We start from the raw sequence: 22714 nt of genomic DNA, 5'->3' as shown, positions 1-22714 counted from the left end.
ACAGTCCATGGGGTTGCAGAGTTGGACATGACTGAGTGACTAACACTTCTAGGACGGAGAAGGGAGGTAGAACGTGGTGCTCAAGATAAGGCCCAAACTGCTCAACATGCATGACATCCAGTGACTTTCCTGATCTGGCTCAAACTCAGCTTGGTAGATATCCGGGATAGTGCCTATGTACATGTGGACCTCATGTTTCCCAGCTACTTATTCTCCCCTGAAGTCCCTGAGCACTCAGGTTTCCCCCTCTGGAGTAGAAAATGTTTCTTGTTGAGCTTTTGATTGCTTTGTTATGAGTATCACATAGGTAATGGCTTAAAACAACACCTGTTTATGATCTCACTGTTTTATAGGTCAGAAGCCCAGGCGGGCTCCACTGAGGCCTCTACTTAGGTTCTCACAAGGCCAAAGTCAAGGTGCCCTTCTGGGGAAGAATCAACCTTCGGGCGCATTCAGGCTTTTGGTGGAATATATTACCTCAGGGCTGCAGGACTGAGGTCCTGGTGTCCTGGCTGGCTGTCAGCCAGGGGTCTCTTTCAGCTCCTTTAATCCACGCTCATCTCTTCTCCTGTCCTTCCTTCTGCAAAGCAGCAATGGCATGTTGGGCCCTCCTTGTGCTTCAGACCTCTCGCAGTACCTTTATGACACCAGCTAGATAAAATCCTTTACTTTTAAAGGGCCCACATGATTAGATTAGACCTATATGGACAACATCCCTTTTGCCATATTATTATAGGTGTAACATCATCAATCTGAAACTTCTTCTCACACCTTCTATCCTTAGTTCAAATGCTACCACCACTGTAGAGCCTTCCTGGTCAGTTTACTCAGAATTAACTGCTCTCCTAGCACGTCACTGGCTCTTCATTCAACCTCTTACCTCACTGTATTAATGAGCAATTTGAGAATAGGAACCATGTCTTACTCATCTTTGCATCTTCTGTCGCACCAGTGCCTCCCACTTAGGGGGTGCTCAATAAACATTTACTGAAAGACAGGAGGAAAGGAAGGAAGGGAGGGGGAAAGTAGAAAGGAAGGGAAAGAAAGGAAGGAAGAGGAAGAGACTACTAGGACAAAATGACAAGCATCTGAAAGGTCACATTATCTGAAGGGCTGTGCTGTGCTGTGCTAAGTGACTTTGGTCACGTCTGACTCTTTGCGACCCTGTGGACTGTAGCCTGCCAGGCTCCTCTGTCCATGGGATTCTCCAGGCAAGAATAATGGAGTGAGTTGCCATGACCTCCTCCAGGGGAATCTTTCCACCCTAGGGATCGAACCCCTGTCTCTTACATCTTCTGCACTGGCAGGGAGGTTCTTTACCACTCTCGCCACTTGGGAAGACCTGAGTCTGAAGGGTTATATCTCTAGAAAGATATTGAGGATAACAGGACCACTTCACTTTTTTTAAAAAAAGTTTCCCCTCCTCCTCCCCCTATTCCTGTTTTCTCCTTCTGTTTCTCTTTCTACTCCTTCTCCTCAAACTTGATTTGGAAAAGTTTCAGACTCAGCACTCATTTGCTACACCAAGGGGGCAAGAACTAATGTTTCATACCTTTGTTTCTTAGCAAAGTGCATAGTGTGTTCATCAAAAGAACCAATTCAAGAAATTTGTCCTGGGATTTCCCTAGTGGTCCAGTGGCTAAGACTCTGTACTCCCATTGCAAGGAGGCTGGTTTTAATCCCTGGTCAGGGAACTACATCCTACATGCCTCAATGAAAGATCCCACGTGCCACAACTAGAGCTTGGTGCAGCCAAATAAATAAATGATTTTTTTAAGAAGAAAGAAAGCAATCTGTCCTAAATTGTGTAATCCCAGTGGTTATACCCTCTCTCAAAAAGCCAGGATCAAGAAGACAGACCACAGAGGACAGAGTGGTGAAGGGGCCCCAGCTCTTCATGTTTGAGTTCTCAGTTGGCCACTGATTCTTCTCACATGTTTTCTGTTTCCTCTTCTTCCTACCCTGGCCTCAGGTACCAAAATGGAGAGAGGCTACTCAATTAAGGAAATGCATTCTTTTGATACATTGACCTTAAAGAGAAAACTAATAAATGTAACATATACATATAGTAACGGAGAAGGCAATGGCACCCCACTCCAGTACTCTTGCCTGGAAAATCCCATGGATGGAGGAGCCTGGTAGGCTGCAGTCCATGGGGTCGCACAGAATCGGACACGACTGAGCGACTTCACTTTCACTTTTCACTTTCATGCATTGGAGAAGGAAATGGCAACCCACTCCAGTGTTCTTGTCTGGAGATTCCCAGGGATGGGGGAGTCTGGTGGCTGCCGTCTATGGGGTCGCACAGAGTTGGACATGACTGAAGCGACTTAGCAGCAGCAGCAGCAGCAGCATACATATACTAAATACCCACGCTGAACAGAAAAATTAGACAAAAAAGTCAAAATCTCTACACTTCTCTTACCCACCCTAAGTTCCAGGCCCTAAGTTCAAAGAGCAATCTCTCTCCAAAGTTGTCACTGTTAACGGTTTCTTAAAACTCCTTCCAGAGAAAACATTTCATGGTACTTGCATTTTAAGCTCAGTAATGATACTCTGCTGCTAGCACACAGTTTAATTGGGACCTGATTTCCATAAAGACCATTTTCTCTTCTCTGAACTATTAAGCCAATTTAGAAGCAGTTAACAAAACCACTTTTCAAGCAAATTATTGAACCTGTTTACAGTTCGTCCCAAGATGAAGATGAGGTGTTATTTTAATCTCCGGGATAACAGCTTCCTCTCCTCCTTCCTACCACTGTGCCCTCCCCATCTCTCAGTTCATCTGTCTGTTGCCCAGATGAAAGCAGTTAAGAAGTTCAGGAAGACATTTTCAAGGATATTTCAATATTTTTTTTTCTCCAGAAGATAGAAAGTGGACAAAACCATCTCCTTGGTACTTTCCCATCTGCCTTGACTTCGGCCCTTCATGGATGCAACAGAAGGCAATGACTGAGACATTTAGATAAGGAATGTCCTAATGGTGGAGGGACGAGGATGCTTGCTAGTTTCAAAATAACAGCCTTGCTAGTTACATTCTAATTTACCTGTTAGGATGTAATTTGGAGCATTTATTGAAGATGTGCATTTGCGTGTATGTGTTTAACTTTCTTTTTACTTAGGATGGTAATCTTTCTGTTTATAAGTAAAGCTTCAGCAGAAGCAAGTAACAGCCAACCCTGGGTACAACTGGGCTGAGCAAGTTCTTAATTTAAAGGCATATCCTAAGAGAGATCTAATGATCTAAACACTGGGATTCAACTTTGGGAAAAGGTTTGCATCTACCACTTCTGAGATCTTTTCCATCCCCACTCCCATTTTCTATACATCTTTTTCCTACCTATAGCTTCATGGGTCATCTTGACTCTCTTAATCCTCTAAACCAGCCTTCAGACAACCAAAAATTCATTAATACTCATTTATACAATCTGAAGCAGTATCTACAAAAGTATAAGCAATAAAAAAGTTTCCACTCAGTGCTCCAGGGAGCAGTTAGGTTTGGAAAAGCCTGAATACTACATTTCCTGCTTTGAGAGTTCCAGTACAGATTCATGCAGGCCCTGAGAAGTCTTATGTGGAAGAAACCTGTTTAATGTTGATTCATTCACTCATTCCATATTTATTGAGTTTCTACAGTGTCCCACATGTTTTTGTAGCCACCAGAGCCATGGCCATGAATAGGATAGATGGTTTTTCATTTTAATCAGTGGAACAGATACACAAGTAAAAAAAAGTGTTAAAGATTATTACAAAGTGTTAAAGGGTGTGGTCATTTGTGACATCTGAACCAAGACTTGAATGAATAATCAGAAGACGCCAGCTATGTGAGAATCTGGGAAGAGCATCTCTGGCAGAGGGATTAGCAAATGCACAGGTGCTGAGGCTAGGGTGAGCTTTTGTATGTTTGGGTCTGAAAGATGAAGGCAAGTGCCTAGACCAGAGAGAAGACAAGTGGTACCAGGTGAGATCTGAGAGGCAAGAAGGGTCTAGAACATTCACTCTCTTGCCATCTACAGTGAGCTATTCACCCAGCATTTTCTAACCGTATTGGATCACAGAACATTTTTGTAACTGGTATAAAAATATCTGTTGGAACTTCCCTGGTAGTCCAGTGGCTAAGACTCCATGTTCCTAATGCAGGGGAGGCTTGGATTTGATTCCTGGTCAGGAACTAGATCCCATATACCACAACTAAGGGTTTGCACGTCACAACTAAAGATCCCACATGCTGCAGCTAAGGTCCAGCAGAGCCAAATAAATGCATGTATTTAAAAAATCTGTTAGCATCCCATATAATTAGTCTGCTGTGGATCATAGTTTGTAAATTCCTGGTCTAAAGGCGCTATCCTTCTCAGAATGCATCTTCCTGGAGGAATCGCATTCTAACGGGGGTTTGTTCTGACAGAATAAAGCTCTAAAGTAGAGTTGCAGACTTCAACTAGAAGAGTATTTTCTTTTTTCTTTTCTTTTGATTTTTGTTTTGAACAATAAAACATGCCCTGGTTGTCAGAAGTTATTTTAAAAGTTTATAAAATGTTATTTTTGTAATATATTGCTTTTTGTAAGTTTTAAATATTTTAATATCGATACTTCTTGAACTTTGGATTTTTTTTATTATAGCCTAAAAAGTTTTGAAATGAGTATGAATGACAGAGAGAAGGGAGGGACAAACCAACTAAGATTCTTCTGTGTGAATAAGAAGAGGGATGGAAAGTTTTCAGCTATTATCGTGGAGTTAAAGATAAAAGCCTCATTGAAGAACGAATGAGTAAATGATCATAAGCCCAGTAAAAGGAACTGAAATCAGGAAGACTCAAGATGAGCAGAAGAATGTGGTAGTATAAGGAATTACTGAGAAATTGTATAGAATGTTCTGGCTGCTCAAGAGCCTAGAAGGACGTCGATAGGCTTCCCACCTGCCTGGTGAGATTTTAGGTTAATTTCCTGGAAACCCATTTCGATGCCAAGGCAGGGAAAGTGACAGCAGGGGGCTAAGTAAGTTCAAGAAAGGACTATTTCAGAGTTAGGACTTCCCTGGTGGCTCCGGGGTAAAGAACCCACATGCCAAAGCCGGAGACATGGGTTCGATCCCTGGGTTGGGAAGATCCCCTGGAGAAGGAAATGGCAACCCGCTCCAATATTCTTGCCTGGGAAATCCCATGGACAGAGGAGCCTGGTAGGTTATAGTCATAGGGTCATAAAGAGTCAGACACAACTGAGCGACTAAATGCCACCACACCAAGAAAGTTAACAAGAAATAATTTCACCCCAAGGAAGAACTCAGCTTCCAAAAGAAATAATTAAGACAAAAAACAAGGGAATAATGTCTGACATTTATTGAGTGCTCGCTACACTTCAGAGTGAGTGCTTTATTTAATTCAATGCTTGTGACACCTCAGTGAAGTAGGAAGAAATATCATGTCTGGTATTTTGCTAGTAAGTATGTTTGCCACAAGGGTTTTCACCACAAACATTTTCACTGCATAACTAATTGACTGTAAGGCAGTTTTGCCATAAAAAAATAAAATAAGAGAAAAATAAAAGAAAGACATTAAAAAGGACATAATAAAACATGAGTCTGAGTTGATGGGCATGAGTCTGAGTAAGCTCTGGGAATTGGTGATGGACAGGGAAGCCTGGCATGCTTCAGTCCATGGGGTTGCAAAGAGTTGGACACGACTGAGCGACTGAACTGAACTGAACTGAATAAAACATGAAACATGAAATAACAAAATTACAAAAACTGTCGTGGAATACAAAATATTTGAATACATTTAAAATGTGTGCATAGTCATAGTGTGCATAGCACATGACTTCGAGGTCATTTGTTTTTAGTATTTTATTTTATGCATGTTGGGGGCTTGTTGATTTGTTTCCTCATTCAGCATTGCACTTTTTCTTTTTCCATAAAATTTCTTCCTTCATCAAGAGAGATATCCATTTCCAAATCATAGAATGTGTATTTGTAACTGAGCTTTATATTGCCCTGTGAGAGCCTCTCTACTGTCGGTTGTTCTTGGCATGTTACAGTGTCTGTTGATAGACGTTCCAAAGTTCTATGGGAAATGTGGGCTCAACTCAGCAACTTCAAATCACTGAAGGATTTGCACAGTGATATGTTATCATTTTCTAGTATAATGTGCAACTTTTCTTAATTCACACGTTCAGTGAGTCTTATCACTATATTTTCCATCAAATCCATATCCATCCACAGTTGTTATCACCCACTTTTTGAAGCCTGCCAGATCTCCTCACTGTACAGACCATTGTGAATGCTAAGATTTATATAATATAAAAATGAGGGTACTATGCCAATGCCACGGACTTAAAACCAAACTGCCAACAGGTTATTTTATCTTTTAATTGGGTTACGGCCTATTAGTTATGCTGTGAAAATGTTTGCGTCCAAAATGCTAATGGCAAAGATGTCTATGGCAAAGACGCTTGCAACAAAAGTACCTGGAATAAAAAAAAATCCTATTATATGCATGAAGAAGATGGGGATTTGAGTGGTTAAATAACTAGCTTAAGGTCATGCAGTTGTTAAATAGCAGGACTGAGATTTAAACTTAGATCAGCCTGAGTCCAGAACCACAATACTTAATCACTGCTCTATACTGACAGAATGTGGAGGCAAAACATTGATCATGATCTTGTTGAATTTGAAGGTAAGGTGGGAAAAGGAATCTTTTTATCCTAGGTCTGGATGCAGATTTCTAAGCAGAATATTTTTCTTGCCTTGAAATGGGCAGAACATAAACAGCAGAACAATAAGGGGAAGACTCAAATGCTGTGAGTGGGCAAGATTCCCCCAAAGATGGCGACAAGACATTCTCATGAAAGGTGGTGATCTTCAGTTCAGTTCAGTTCAGTTGCCCAGTCATGTTTGACTCTTTGCGACCCCATGAATTGCAGCACGCCAGGCCTCCCTGTCCATCACCAGCTCCCGGAGTTCACTCAAACTCATGTCCATCGAGTCGGTGATGCCATCCAGCAATCTCATCCTCTGTCATCCCCTTCTCCTCCTGTCCCCAACCCCTCCCAGCATCAGAGTCTTTTCCAATGAGTCAACTCTTTGCATGAAGTGGCCAAAGTACTGGAGTTTCAGCTTTAGCATCATTCCTTCCCAAGAACACCCAGGACCGATCTCCTTTAGAATGGACTGGTTGGATCTTCTTGTAGTCCAAGGGACTCTTCAGCCTCAGTTAAAAGGACGGATTGGGCCGGGGAACTTGGAGTGAGATCCAGTTGTTAACAGATCCAGTCCCAGTGGGAATGGAGTCCAGCAGATCTGACTGTGGCATGTCAGGAGGAAGCATGTGCTCAGGAATGACAACGCCCTCAGTCAGGGGGCACTCTGGAAGACCACGATGACCATTACCTGCAATGACTGGAAAGAAAAGGAAGACTTCTAAACACAAATTTAAAATGAGAAATTGGATGGACTGGATAACGGAGTCAACCTCAGACAGGAGAAGTGAGGAACGGATTCTACCTACTAAATGCTTCCAGCTCACTCATATCATCAAAAATATGTACACACATGCTACATAAAAAGAAACAATAAATAAATATGTCATCATGGTTTTGTCATCAGCACATCTTTCCTTGAGATAGTTATTACTGACTAATGGACACACATATAATACACAAAAGAACATATTATTACACGCATAGTTAAATACTAAGGCTAATATTACAATGAATACTCATATATCTAGATTTGGAAAGAGAAGAATATCTGTACATCAGATGCTCCCGTATGTTTCTCCTCATATATTTTACTATTATCCTAAACTTTTGTGTTAATCATTTCCTTGTCTTTATAGTTTTGTCACTTGCTGTTGTTCAGTCGCTAAGTTGTGTCCAACTCTTTGTGACCCCCGTGCATTGTAGCCCACCAGGCTCCTCTGTCCATGGGATTTCCCAAGCAAGAATACTGGAGTGGGTTGCCATTTCCTCCTCCAGGAGGTCTTCCTGGCACAGGGCTAGAACCTCGGTCTCCCACATTGCAAGCAGATTCTTTACTGCTGTTCCACCAGGGAAGCCCACTATACGGTAGGTCCTTATTAGTTATCTATTTTATATATAATAGTAGTGTATATATATCAATCCCAGTCTCCCAGTTTATCCCCACGCCCTTTCTCCCTTGGTAGCCATAAGTTTCTTTTCTACATCTGTGATTCTATATCTGTTTTGTAAATAAGTTCATTTGTACCATATTTTTTAGGTTCCACATATAACCAGTATCATATATTTGTCTTTCCCTGATTAATGATGAAATTAGACACCTTGCTTGCACCCCCACACACACCATGTTTATCTGTGTTTCTTCTACAGTGAAATGCCTATTCATGTCTTCTGCTTATCATTTTATGTGAAAATTTGTATTTTTCTTATGGACTCGAAGTTGTTCTTTACATATCCTTGAAACTGACCCCTTGTTGGTTATCAGTGTGGCAAATATCTTGTTCCACTCTTTGGCTTGTCTTTCTGTTCTTTGGTGGGGTCTTTTCGTAAGTTGAAGTTCTCCATTCTAATACAGTCAGATTTGTTAGTCTTTTTCTTTTATTTATTAAAAAATTTTATTGGAGTGTAGTTAATTTACAATGTTGTGTTAGTTTCTCCTGTATGAAAAGTGAATCAGTTACATGTATACATATATACACTCTTTTTTAAGATTCTTTTCCCATACAGGTCATTGCAGAATATTGAGTAGAGAGTCTTTTTCTTTTCACTTGCTCCTTTCCTTTTTTGGTTAAGGAATCCTTCTTTTAAACATCCAATGAACTTTTAATTTTCGAACAGTCTTAGACTTATAGAAAAGTTTCAAGGGTCTTATAGACAGTTCTTATATACCTCATACTGTTTCCTCTATTGTTAACACCTTTATTACTACAGTGCATTTGCCACAACTAATAAACCAGTATTGATACATCATCGTTATCCAGAGTCTTTATTTGAACTTCCCTGATGGTCTAGTGGTTAAGAATCTGCCTGCCAATGCAGGGGATACAGGTTCCATTCCTGGTCTAGGAAGATTCCACATGTCACAGGGCAACTAAGCCCATGAGCTGAAAGTACTGAAGCCTTCATGCCTTGGAGCCCATGCTCTGCAACAAGAGAAGCCATAGCAACGAGAAGCCCATGCACTGCAGCTAGAGAGTAGCCCCTGCTCGCCACAAGAGAAAGCCCATGTGCAGCAGTGAAGACCCAGCACAGCCAAAAATGAATAAATAAAATTGAAAAAAAAAAGTCCGTATCTTACTCAGATTTTCTTAATTTTTCTGTTCTGGGATTCCATTTAGGATGATACTACACCACATTTAGTCATCATGTCTCCTTAGACTCCTCTAGACTATGACAGTTTCTCAAACTTTCCTTGTTTTTGAGGATCTTCACTGTTTTGAGGACTGATCAACTATTTGCAGATTGCCCTTCACTTTGGGTTTGATTTCTTTTCACACAGAAAAGAATGGTTAGACAGAATTATGGATTTTCAGGAAGAAGACCACAGGGATAAAATGCCATTTTCATCATATCATATGAAAAGTATATACTATTAATATTATCTACCACTGATGACAGTAACTTTGATCCCCTCACTGAGGTAGTGTTTGCCAGGTTTCTCCACTGTAAAGTTATATTTGCCATCCCTTTCCATTCTGTGTTCTTTCGAAGAAAGTCATAATGCACATACCACATTTAATAAGTAGGAAGTTATGTTTCATTTTCTTTATGGGGGAAGATCTAAAGTATTTAGAATTCTTCTGTATGGAAGTTGTTTAGCTTCTTCTATTTACTTATTCAATCACTAATTGATAGTTGTTTATTTATCATGAATATTTATTTATGGAACATGAATAGTAGAAGCCTAGTTTCCCACTATTGGAGAGAAGGTTACATATAAGCAAGGGGACAAGGCCGGAACAAACCATGGAATTCTGGATGAGAGTTGGAGCTATTAATATGAACTCATGTTTTACTTAATAGAGATAATAGAAATAATTATAGATGTATCAATATGTATACACATGTATAGGACACATACACATATTTCCTAATTCTATCTGCAGAGAGGGTCTACAGTACCCTAGTAACTATGAGCAGACCTAGTGCCAAGGTTTTAATTTCTAATACCATTCTCTAATAAAAAGAATCAGGTGTTCATGCCTCGTCTCTCTGCTACACTATGACTTTGTCAGTGTTACCAGCTACATTATTTATATCTTGTCTATTTTATAAGATTGTTGTTTCTTATAGTGTGTAACCAGGCCCCCAGTGAATGTAATGATGACTAGGTGACTTAAAACAATTGATCAGATATATAGTTTTGTATGTGAAAATAATTATAATAGTGTGATTCTATGTATGGGAAGAAACAGCAAGGAAAATATCTTCTGGATCATAATAGTTTAGAAGATAGAGGGTCCAGAGAATCTTTAATCATCTACTAATGGGCCTAATCTGAAAATTAACACCTTGAGTGGCATATTAACAAGAACTTTTGCCCAGTCTGGGAGGAGCCTCCCAGTACCATGGGACAAAAATTGGTCTTAAAACGTCTCCCAAATATTGGTTGAATTTCATACCATGGGGAGGGACTGAGAAATGGAATATTTCCTGCCATACCAGTTAACAAAAATGTCACAGTCATAAGCCATTGCAGCTCAATGTGAGTTCCTGAGCCCCAGGGGCACTTAGGAAAGAGAAGAATACCTGTCATCTGGCAGCCATCAGATGCAGCCACTCCCTATGGTGAGCCTCAAGGAAGCTCAGGATGCGAACAACACAAGATACTGGCCCGCATAGCTGAGATGTATGATGAAAGGAATGATTTCAGTGAGCCCAGATTCTTTGCATCTTCCCATATAAGAAAAACACTAAATTCCTTAACTTGAGATATCTGGCTTCCTTCAATTAGCAATAGTCTTTTGATGTTCAGACTACATGCCCTTTGTTGCAAAACTTCTATATTACCTGGTTCCTCCCCTCACTTCCTTGGTGCAGTTCTCTCCGGGTTACTTGAGATGCTATCTCCTGGGCTTGAAGCCTTAAAAATTTCCACAGAATAAAACATAACTCTCAAAATAAATTAATTAAAAGAACCAGGAATTTTTTAAATTAATTAATTTATTTTAATTGGAGGCTAATTACTTTATAATATCATGGTGGTTTTTGCCATACATCGACATGAATCAGCCATGGCTGCACATGACTCCCCCCATCCTAAATGTCCCTCCCACCTCCCTCCCCACTCTATCCCTCTGGGTTGCCCCCGAGCATGGGCTTTGAGTGCCCTGCTTCATGCATCAAACCTGCACTGGTCATCTATTTTACATATGGTAATGCACATGTTTCAGTGCTATTCTCTCAAATCATCCCTCCCTCGCTTTCTCCCACATAGTCCAAAAGTCTGAAGAACCATGAATTTTTAGAGAAATAGCTGATTCTAGGACTAGGCAGGAAATATACCAGATGAGCCTGGAACATCTTATAGTGCCAGAAAGTAAGGAAGTACTCAAAACCCCCCACAGTGATGGTAGTTTTCCTGAGGGACACAGCAGCCTTCAGAGCTCCCCATGCTGAAACTGGAATACTTTTAACAACAAAATAAATGATGTAGTACTGGATTATTACCCAAAGTATAAAATAAATCCATTTTTAACGTCAAAGTCCTATTAGTAGTCGTCTATATTATCTACTAAGAGTTTTCTAGGTTTGCTTTTCCATTTAAGGCTTAAATCAACTTGTAATGGGTTTGAGTGTACTGTTTGAGGTAGCGATCCAATTTAATCTTTTTCTAAATGGATAATCATTTGTTCCAGCTTATTCAATAGTCTGTCTTTTCCTCACTTATATGCAATACTCATTTTGTTACAAATAAGCCTCCATATATGTATGTTTCATTTCTGAGTCACTGATCTATCTATCTTTCTCTGCTCTGATATCTCATAATATTAATTATTAGAGTTTTATATTATGATAATGTTGTGTAGAGTGAGTATCCCACCTTGTTCTTTTTTTATCAGGACTATTTTGTCTGCATTTGGCACTTGGTTTTCCAAATAAATTTTAGAACTAGCTTACCCAGTTCCAAGAAAAACTCTGTTGGGGTTTTTATTGGAATTGCTTTGAATTCATAATTCAATTTGTAAATAATTGACATCTTTATTGTATTGAGTCACCCTAGCCAAGAACATGGTGTCTTTATCCATTTACTTGATCTTCTCTAATATATTTCCATAGAATTTTATATTTTTCTCCTTGAAGAACTTGAACACCTTTTGTTAGACGTAGTCCTAGGAACTTTATATTTTTGCTATTATTGTAAGTTGCTTCTTTTCATCCTTTTAATTTTCCCATCAGATAAGACAGTTAATTTCTGCCTTTCTAATCTTCATAGCTTTCATTTATATTTCTTGACTTATATCAACTCTCTAGGACTTCCATTATAATGTTGAATAGGGAATTTTACAACCATGTTTTGTTGTTTTCTAGTTTAATTCCATTGAGGTCTGAAGGCATTCCTTGCATTATTTAAATTCTTTTTAATGTCTTAAGGTATGTTTTAAGGCCTGGGTGTGGTGTAGGTTGGTGAACGTTTCATGTGATCTTGAGAAGAATGTATGTTTCATTGTCGTTCAATCTAACAGTAATGGGCATCATCATCTTCTTTTAGATCTTAATAGAAATATTTCAAAGTGTCATTGTTAAGTATACTGTTTTATGTATGTTTTATCAGGTTTAGGAAGTTCCAAACTATACCAAGTTTGCAAATTTTTTTTAAAAAAATCAAGAATGAATATTACATGTTATTGAACACTTTGTGGGGGCGGGTATCTATTTAGATAGTTGTGCAGCTCTTTTGGGCTTTCCAGGTGGTACTAGTGGTAAAGAACCTGCCTGCCAATGAAAAAGTCATAAAGAGACATAGATTCAATCCCTGGGTTGGGAAGATCACCTGGAGGAGGGCACAGCAGCCCACTCCAATGTTCCTGCCTGGAGACTCATAGGACAGAAGAGCCTGGAGGGCCACAGTCCATAGGGTCACAAAGAATCGAATACCACTGAAGCAGCTCAGCACACACACATGCATGTGGCTCTTTCCCCTTTTTAATAGGTTAGTATTTCACACATTGCTGGATTTTGGTTTGCTAATATTTTGTCTAAGATTTCTATGTCTGTGTTTATGGGTGAGATTAGCTTATAATTTTCCTTATACTGTCCTTATTCTCAAGTCAAAGTTATTCTAGTCTCATAAAATGAGTTAAGAAGTGTCTTTTCTTTGTTTGATCACACCTTGCGACATGAGGGATCTTAGTTCTCTGACCAGGGATTGAACCCATGCCCCCTGCACTGGAAGCACAGAGTCTTAACCACTGGACCACCAGAGAAGTCTGAGGATTGCTTGCCAGAACTTCCTATATGTATCACCTCTTGTGCCCACAACGCACCCCTTTGGCATTCCAGCTATGGCAGTGACAACCAGCTTGACACAGATGTAACCTGACAACATCTTACATCAGCGGCCCCACCAACCTCGCACTTTGTCCTGGGGCTTCTCCACTATGGATGTGAGGGGAGCCTGGAAAAACCCTTAGTGCTTGAGGGTTAACAAATCTGGAAGTTCAAGAAAGTTAATACCCACATGGGGCAACTCTTGACCAATGGAGGATGGAAATTGGTGGCTTTCCTCTTCCATCCCTCAGGCAAACACTTCTAAAGTGCATTCCATCCAGCAAGATTGAGACTGTATTGGTTGTTCCTTCTTCCCTGTTTCATTTTTCCTGGTTCTCCATTTCCAAAATAAAACACTTCACTTTCCAAAATAAGCCATCTCTGCTCAAACCCTTGACTTTGACTTTACTTTCTTGAGGAACCCAGGCTACAACAGCCGCCTATAATTAAGTTGTGTGGTCTGGTGTTTTCTCTGAGGAAACAATTTTAACTGACAGTTCAATTCTTTTTCTCTAAGGCTTATAAGCTATTCAGGTTTCTATTTCTTCTTTAGTCAGTTTTAGCAAATTGTAGTTTTCTAGGAATTTATCCACTTCCTTGAAATTTCAACTGTATTGGCATAAAGTTCTTTATAATATTTTCTCAACTATTTAATTTCAACAGCATCTCTAGTTAAAGCCCCCTTTCAATTGCTAATATTTCTTTTCATCTTCTTTTTGTCTTAATTAATCTTGAGATAGGTTTGTCTATATTATGAGTTGTTTTGAAGAACCAGTGTTTAACTTTGTTGATTTCCCCTAAATCTTTTCCAACTTACTTTAAGCTCTAACAGTCTTTTTGTGTTCTTAGGCTTTTCTGGGGCCATTTTGCATTTGGTCCTCTCTAACTTCCTAAACAAAGTTCTTAGCACATTAATTCTCAGCTTTGAAATTTTTCTAATGTAAACATTTGCAAATATAACACTGGGACTTGGAAGCCATGCTGGCTAAGCCCAAATCCTGGCTCTGCCCCTTGCTAGCTGTGTAGCTTCAGTTCACTTTTCTGTGCTTTGGTTTTGTCATTTACACTTGCCTCAAGGGTTGTTATGAAAATTAAATGAGTAAAATATGCAGAGTTCATAAACCAATGCCGGCCACATAATAAATCCTAAGTGAATATTAGTATTATATATTTTCCTTGAAGTACTATTTTAGCTGGGGCTTCCCATGTGGCTCAAAGGTAAAGAATCCGCCTGCCAATGCAGGAGACACAAGAGATGGAGGTTCAATCCCTGGGTCAGGAAGATCCCCTGGAGTAGGAAATGGCAACACTCCAGTATTCTTACCTGGAAAATTCCATGGACAGAGGAGCCTGGTGGGCTACAATGCATGGGATCCCAGAGTCGAACATGACTGAGCATGCACACACACATGCATCCATACACAAACATTCTATTTTAGCTTTTTCCATAACTTTGAATATATAGTATTGTTAATATTAAATTCTTAGTATTTTCTCTTTTACATTATAATTTATTTTTCAGAATAAACTTTTAAACTTCTAGTTTTTAAAATTCTACTCAGTATTTCCAATTTTTTCTCCCTTCCTGAACTTATGAGAATATCCATTATAATTTATTCTTCAGAAGTGTGTTTTTAAAATTCTAATCATCAGTATTTCCAGTTTTTGTCCCTTCCTGGACCTGTGAGAAGATTATCCTTCATAGATTCCATGGAGTTTGTCACAGTCAAGGGACTTGCTTTAGTCAATGAAATGTGAGTAGAAGAGTTTAAGAAAGTAGTATGCGATTTCCCATGCTCATTCTTTTTTCTGCAGGGATTGGGGAAATACATGTCAAGATGTAGGTGTCACTAGGTGAGAGCAGTCTGGAACACAGAGCCAAACATAGTGGGCAGCTGCCTTGGAGGGCTCTCAACACCTTGAACAAAATATATGTATCATGGTGTCAAGCTACACACGTTTTGATATTGTTGAAAAGTGAAATTGATAGTCACTCAGTCGTGTCTGACTCTTTGCAACCCCATGGACTGTAGCCCACCAGGCTCCTCTGTCCATGGAATTCTCCAAGCAAGGATACTGGAGTGGGTTGCCATTCCCTTTTCCAGGGGATGTTTCCGGCCCAGGGATGGAACCCAGGCCTCTTGTATTGCAGGCAGATTCTTTACCATCTGAGCCACCAGGGAAGCCCACACTATAATCTAGACTATCCTATTTGATATTATTTGTGTTTTAATTGAATTATGGTCCAAGAATACAATCTGTTTGAAATTTTAAGACATCCTTTAAAGTTGTTGAGGCTAGCTTTATGGCATACCATATGTCCAGTTTCCATAAACATTCCATGTAGTGTTTGAAAAGAATATTTATTTTCCAATTGTGTGTGCAATGTTCCTTCAAGGAATATTAGAGCAAGCTTGTTAACCATTTTCTCCATCCTCACTGATTTTTTGTTTCCATAATCTATCAATTCCTGACAAAGATATGTTAAAATATCCCATTATGATAGTGTATTTATCATTTTCTCATCATATTTTTTCCCTATATTTTTGAGGCTATGTTATTAACATACACAAATTTAGTATTATTTTATCTTCTTGATTAATTAACTCTTAACAGCTTACATCTGGAATTTTAAAAATCTGACCTAACTTTGTTTTTCACTGGAACATTTATTTAATTACAATTTGGGGGTTATTGACATTTTGATTTATTGCTACCATCTAAGTAAGTGCTTTGTCTTGATTTTCGTATTCATTTCTTTCTACTTTTTCTTGACTTCATCTGTTCATCTGGTCCTTGAAACTATCTCCTCAATATCTGCTTTTTAATTATTAGCCTAGCTATTTACAAAAATCTTGTTTTGTATTATTTGTGTTTTGTATTGAATAATACAAAAACACTTTAGGTGTTTATTTAGGACTTTTCTAGGTTGACAGTAATTATCTTTCAGCACCTTGAAAAATGAAAGTTGCTCAGTCGTGTCTGACTCTTTGTGAGTCCATGGGCTGTACAGTCCATGGGCTGTACAGTCCATGGAATTCTCCAGACCAGAATACTCGAGTGGGTAGCCTTTTCCTCCTCCAGGGGATCTTCCTAACTCAGGGATTGAACCCAGGTCTCCCACATTGCAGGTGGATTCTTTACCAGCTGAGCCACAAGGGAAGCCCAAGAATACTAGAATGGGTAGCCTATCCCTTCTCCCGACCCAGGAGTCGAACCGGGGTCTCTTGCATTGCAGGCAAATTCTTTACCAACTGAGCTGTCAGGGAAGCCCCTTAGCACCTTGGAGATACTGCTATACCCTTATCTTCTGGCCTCAATTTTTTGTTGTTGAAAAGTCAGCCTTAAATCTAATCACCATTCCTTTGTAGGTAATCATACTCCTTGCCAATGTTCACAATCTTTTCTCTCTTTTTTTGGTGTTTAGTTTCCTCTCCAATACGTTGACCACCTGATGTGAAGAGCCGACTCATTAGCAAAGACCCTGATGCTGGGAGAGATTGAGGGCAGGAGGAGAAGGGGGTGACAGAGGATGAGACGATTGGATGGCATCATCAATGGACACGAGTTTGAGCAAACTCTGGGAAATAGTGAAGGACAGGGAAGCCTGGCCTGCTGCAGTCCTTGGGCTCACAAACAGTCAGACACAACTGAATAACTGAACAACACAATGTTCCTAGATGTGAGTTTCTTCTTATTTATCTTCTTGGTATTCACTGGCTTTCTAGAAGTTCTCTACAGTTCTAGAAACATCTCAGCTATTGTCTCTTTGAATATTACCTCTTTCTTATCTATCTGTATCATTCCAGAGCTTCAATTTGGCACAATTCAATTTTTCTCTCCTTTATATCTTTTAATCTCATACTGTCCTTGTTTTGTCTTTCTGGATTACATTCTAGATCATTTTTTCAGCTCTAGCTTCCAGCTTACTAATTTTTTCCTCAGCCATATCTAATCAGCTACTAAATCTATCCACTGAGTTTTAAGATTCAACACCTTTACTTTTTACTTCCAGAAATTCTTTTTGATTCTTTTCCAAGTTTAATTAGTTATTTATAATTAATAAATAACTTATTTCCTGTACTTTTTTGAGTTTCTCTTTTTTCTTTTTAGAGCAAACAAACAAAAACCTTATATTCTGGGTCTAAAACTGTAAATATGTAATGCCTTTGTGGGTCTAGTTCAGCTGATTCCTCACTCAGTGTGCATTATTTGCATATGTGTTTTGTGACTTGGACCATAAGCTGTAATTTTACCTGAGATTTCACCTGTGGTAAGTCTTTGCTTACTAGGATGTGGTTAAGTTCCTACAGAGAGGATTACAATTGATTCAACCAGTTACCTGAGTAATACCAACTTGAGATCACTTTAAATTTTCTGTTTGAGTATTCAGGGCGGTGGGGCGGGGGGTGGAATGCAGACCCAGCTGAGCACTGGCTGTGGTTATGAATTCTGAGGAGTTATTTATTATTTTTCCTACCATCCAGAATGACACAGGTCATATTCCTTGCTATATGGAGGTTTATTTCTCATTCTCCTTACTCAGAGTGTTCTAGGGTATACCTTTGAGAAGCCAACTCTATCAGGATAACCCCTTGGCCATACCTCTCGTCCCATGCAGGAGTGAAAGCCATCCAAGTGAAGGTCAAGTTTCCCAAGGTTTTAAAGACACTTTCTCAGGATGAAGACCAGTTTTGGTCCTTGCTTTCCAACCTGTGTTCCTATTTTCAATTGATCTTGAATTCTGTAGATTTCTTTCTTTTGTGCCAGCTTGGTGATATATTTAAGATTAAATGTTGCTTAATTAAAATTGTTATTTCATCTGAAAGGGTGATTCAAGGCATCTAATCCATTGTACTGTTAGAAATGAACATCTTTTTTAGACTGAGGTTGAGACAAAAGTAATGCAACCTTGACACACACAATTCTTTGTCAATTGTTCTGGTTCCAACACCACTTGTCCTCAAATGCCCTCTACTTAAAGGGTGGCAGAGAGAAACATGGCAATAAATCTTTAATTGCTGCAGATCAAATGTAAACGTATAGTCTAATGCAGTAAGATAACAAGTGATTAGAGGGGAGACTATTATTAATCACAAAGCAGGAATTGTATCTCCTCACATTCAGGGCTTTGTCAAGGAAATAAAGCAGCTGTAGGCACCAAATCAGCCTCTCTATCAGGCTAGATTGCATTGTTACAACTGACAGGGTATATGGTATCAGTCCAAAGTTTAAGCCTCATGAAATAGGGGAGAAGATGAGGGGGTGAAAATGATGTAGAAATATGTATTTCTCTAGAGTTCCAGCTTCCAACATGGAGGAAATGGTTGAATTACTTCAATCATCTCTGGGAAGTAACGGTGGAAATTTTGACATTTTGCTTTTGGAATTCATTTCTAATTCTTGTCAAGATCAAGCATAAGTTTCTTGGGAAGAGAAGAGAACAGGGAACTGGGGTACTAATATTACTTTAAGGACATAGAACAAAGACTCAGTTGCTGTAATTTATTTTTCTGTGTCCAGCATCCTGCTCAGCATCTCCATCCCAACCTTGTGAGGAGACAACAGCTGGTGTTTTCATGCCTGGGCACCTGAACTACTTGCCTAGATGTTCTCTCTTGACCTATGCTGACCCATGTTTTAGGTTTCACTGGAAGGAAAGGCAGGGAGAATGTGGGGGAGTGTTGGCAACTGGGATGTTATTCTCCTTTCTAGGCAGGTCTAAGTCATAGATTCATTGACCATCAGCCCTTGATGGCCCTCAAATTCTCCATCACTTGACAGATGAGGAGCCTGGTGATGAACATGGTACAGAGGTATGTGAAGTAAACTGGGGAGCAGAGGGAGGGCAGAAAAGAAAGACCCGGACAGGAGTAAATGACTTGTCTGGACAGAGAAGATGAGTGGGGAGGAGGAGGGTTAAAGGGTAAAGAGATAGAAATCCCTGATGGTTTGATTCTCTTCAGCACATTCTTTCTGGGCTTAGCAGCTGGCGCTCAGAGGTCAGGCAACTCCTCCCTCCCAGAAACCCCAGCTGAGGGACACTTCTAGAGAATGTGGGTTGAAGGAAGGCCGTCAGTGGTGGCCAAGTTAGGAATATAAGGGCTACCCTCCTACTCCTTGTTACCCACAAGTGGCCACCACACCCTTTCCTGCTGGTAGCCACTGCTGGGAGAACCTGTCCTGTTTGCTTCTCTGGTTTAATCTGGTTGAAGACCTGTGGCATCAGACTACTAACAGCTGTGGTCCCAACACACCGCAGTGAATTCCACCTGGATCCTGCCCCAGGCGCTGCTTAAATAAGCCAATCAGATCAAAGTATTTCGTTTCTACCCTTCAAGAGATTCTCACACACACAATGTGCTTCCATTTCTCCACAAAGCAGAGGGAAGAGGAGCCAAATGGTGGTGGAAAGAGCAAGACCTGGATTTCAAGGAAGTAGACTTGGCCTCTAGTCCCTGCTCTGCAATTCGCCAGTTGTAAATTTGAATGGGTCATCTAACTTGCTGAACTCTCTGGATCTAAATCCTGCTTCTGTGTCCTCTAGAGCACAAGTCTCCAAGGGAAGGTATGGTACATGATCCACTGGGTACAGGAGGATGATAGCAAAACCTTCCTTTTTCATTTTTTTCTTTTTAACTTTATTTACTTATTTATTTTTGGCTGAGCTGGGTCTTCATTCCTGCAAGGGCTTTTTCTCTAGTTACGGCGAGTGGGGGCTACTCTCTAGTCGTGGCGTGTGGGCTTCTCTTTGTGGTGGCTTCTCTTGTTGCAGAGCACAGGCTCTAGGGCACTCAGACTTCAGTAGCTGTGGCTCTTGGGCTCTAGAGCACAGGCTCAAGAGTTGCGGCACACAGGCTTATTTGTTCTGTGGCATGTGGGATCTTTCCAGATCAAGGATCAAACTCATGTCTCCTGCATTGGCAGGCAGATTCTTTACCACTGAGCCACCAGGGAAGCCTCTCATTTGCTTTTTTATTTTTTAAAAACTAAGTATTAGTGGGACTACCCTGGTAGTCCAATGGTTAAGACTCCAAGGTTCTTCTGCAGAGGCCGTGATCTGGGAAATAAGATCCCACATGCTGTGTGGCCAAAAAAAAGAAGAAAAAAAATTAACTGTTGGTATGTTTAATATACAGATTGACACTGCACCCTCAGCTGGTCCTCTTATCAGATGGTCCCATGTCAGGTATGTTGGGTGAGGCATCTGAGTGCAAAGGAGTGTTAGGAAAGTCAATAAAAAGTATCAAGACCATCATTTGCAATATGAATTTACATTCATTAATGTTGATGATGAATCTCACCCCAACTGTATAGTTTGACTTGAAATATGAGCTAATGATTAAACTTTTAAAGTCATATTGGGAAGCCTCATATTCATATATTCATATTTTTTGCCAATTGTTGTTGTTGTTCAGTTGACCTCATGAGCTGCAGCACCCCAGGCTTCTTTGTTCTTCACTATCTCCCGGGATTTGCTCAAACTCATGTCCACTGAGTCAGTGATGTTACCCAACCATCTCATCTTCTGCGGCTCCCTTTCTCCTCTTGCCCTCAGTCTTTCCCAGCATCAGGGTCTTTTCTAGTGAGTCAGCTCTTTGAATCAGGTGGCCAAAGTAATGGAGCTTCAGCTTCAGCATCAGTCCTTCCAATGAATATTCAGGTTTGATTTCCTTTAGGATTGACTGGTTTGATCACCTTGCTGTCCAAGGGACTCTCAAGAAGGTTTCAGAATCAGAAATGTTTAGAGATCACTTTCTGGCTATCGGATATGTAAATGATACAAAGCAGCACAACATCACTACCATTTAGTCCAGAGTGATCCCTGGTGGAAGTGGAGACGAACATCAGAAACACCAGTCTTAACAACGTCAACATCTTTAATGACATAGGGCAATGAGGCAAATACAGAGAGAGGGGTGTCCATTTTCTGTAGTGGTTGTCCCAGGCCAGAGGCCAAAGGAAAAGGAAAAGAGCTGTCAACAGCCACATCTTTCTGGAGTTGAGGCCCCAGGGAAGAGTTGTTTAATGCATTCCTGGGTGACTTACGGAATGTCCTTCCTGTTCTTCTGGAGAAAGAAGCAGGCATGCCCAGGATGGGGCTTGTGAGGCTTCTGCTCACTGGTATGAAGAAAAGGAGATCATTGCATAATCACTTTCTGTGGAGACTTTCCTTTGGGTAGAGGGGGCTTCTTTGGAAAACAGTCAGCCTTTCCCTACTGACCTCTTCAGCAGTGATGTGACGCTAACGGCATTCTTATCTGCTCCTGGGACATCTACTCCCATGCTGTAGAGCCTTTCCACCCACCGGCCTCACCAGGCTCTCCAAAATACACCTCCCTGGAGGAGCGAAATAAGAATTTCCCCAAGGGCTAAGGGATAGGGTCACTTCATTTCCTGCTAGAGTGATCGTAGTTGCTGCAAAACTGACAGCCACAGGCCCTTGTAGGTGGGAAAGGACTTGAGCCTCTTGTTTATTCCACTGGTCTCCACAGTTGGGATGGGGGCTTGAAGAGTCATCATTGTCTGCTGGGGTTTGGATGGGAGCCCAGCAAATACCTGGGAGCCTAGGAGAGGTCTGGAGCTGCCTCTGCTGGGAGATGCAGGTGGGAGTCTCCACCTTCCTCCATCCGGCCCCCAGGCTCCACTTCACTGTGCCAGCAGACGCCATGTGCGGGCCAGCAGGCTGGCAGCCTAGGGCTCAAGGATATGGGGGCAGGTGGGAAAGACAAGTGCCGAAAGCCCCAAGGATGGAGACATGAGCTGGGCTACTGGGAATGGAGCCCTGGGGCCAGACGGATTTGGATTGAATCAACGGTGATGAGCTACTCTGTCTAGGGCAAGCCAAGTCTGTGGACACTCACTTTGTGTGGCCTTGCATGTAACACCTCCACCACTATCCTGTTCTGGGGAAGTCAGGATTCCTGACATGCCATAAAACTTCATGAGGCTGAAAGAACACCCCCAAAGCTGGAAAATGCAGGATCTTGGTAGAATAACAGCTGAGTTAAGGCCACAAAGGCAAACATTGGGTGGATACATGCTTCCTCAATGACTTAACCCGGGCAATGTGGCCTTGGATGTAAAATTCTCCAAAGCCTTAGACCCTTCATGGGATTCTGAGAGTGCCCTGTGCAAGCCAGGCTGGGCTCTCAAAGGCCTTTCTGGTAATATCATGTTGAGGGTTCTAAATAAAGGGATCTTGCAATAAAATGGATTTTTCAAACTTTAGGTCACAACCCACTGTGGATTG

Source organism: Bubalus bubalis, chromosome 4 (assembly GCF_019923935.1).
Source record: "Bubalus bubalis isolate 160015118507 breed Murrah chromosome 4, NDDB_SH_1, whole genome shotgun sequence".
Taxonomy (NCBI): Eukaryota; Metazoa; Chordata; class Mammalia; order Artiodactyla; family Bovidae; genus Bubalus; species Bubalus bubalis.
This window is presented reverse-complemented; position numbering follows the sequence as displayed.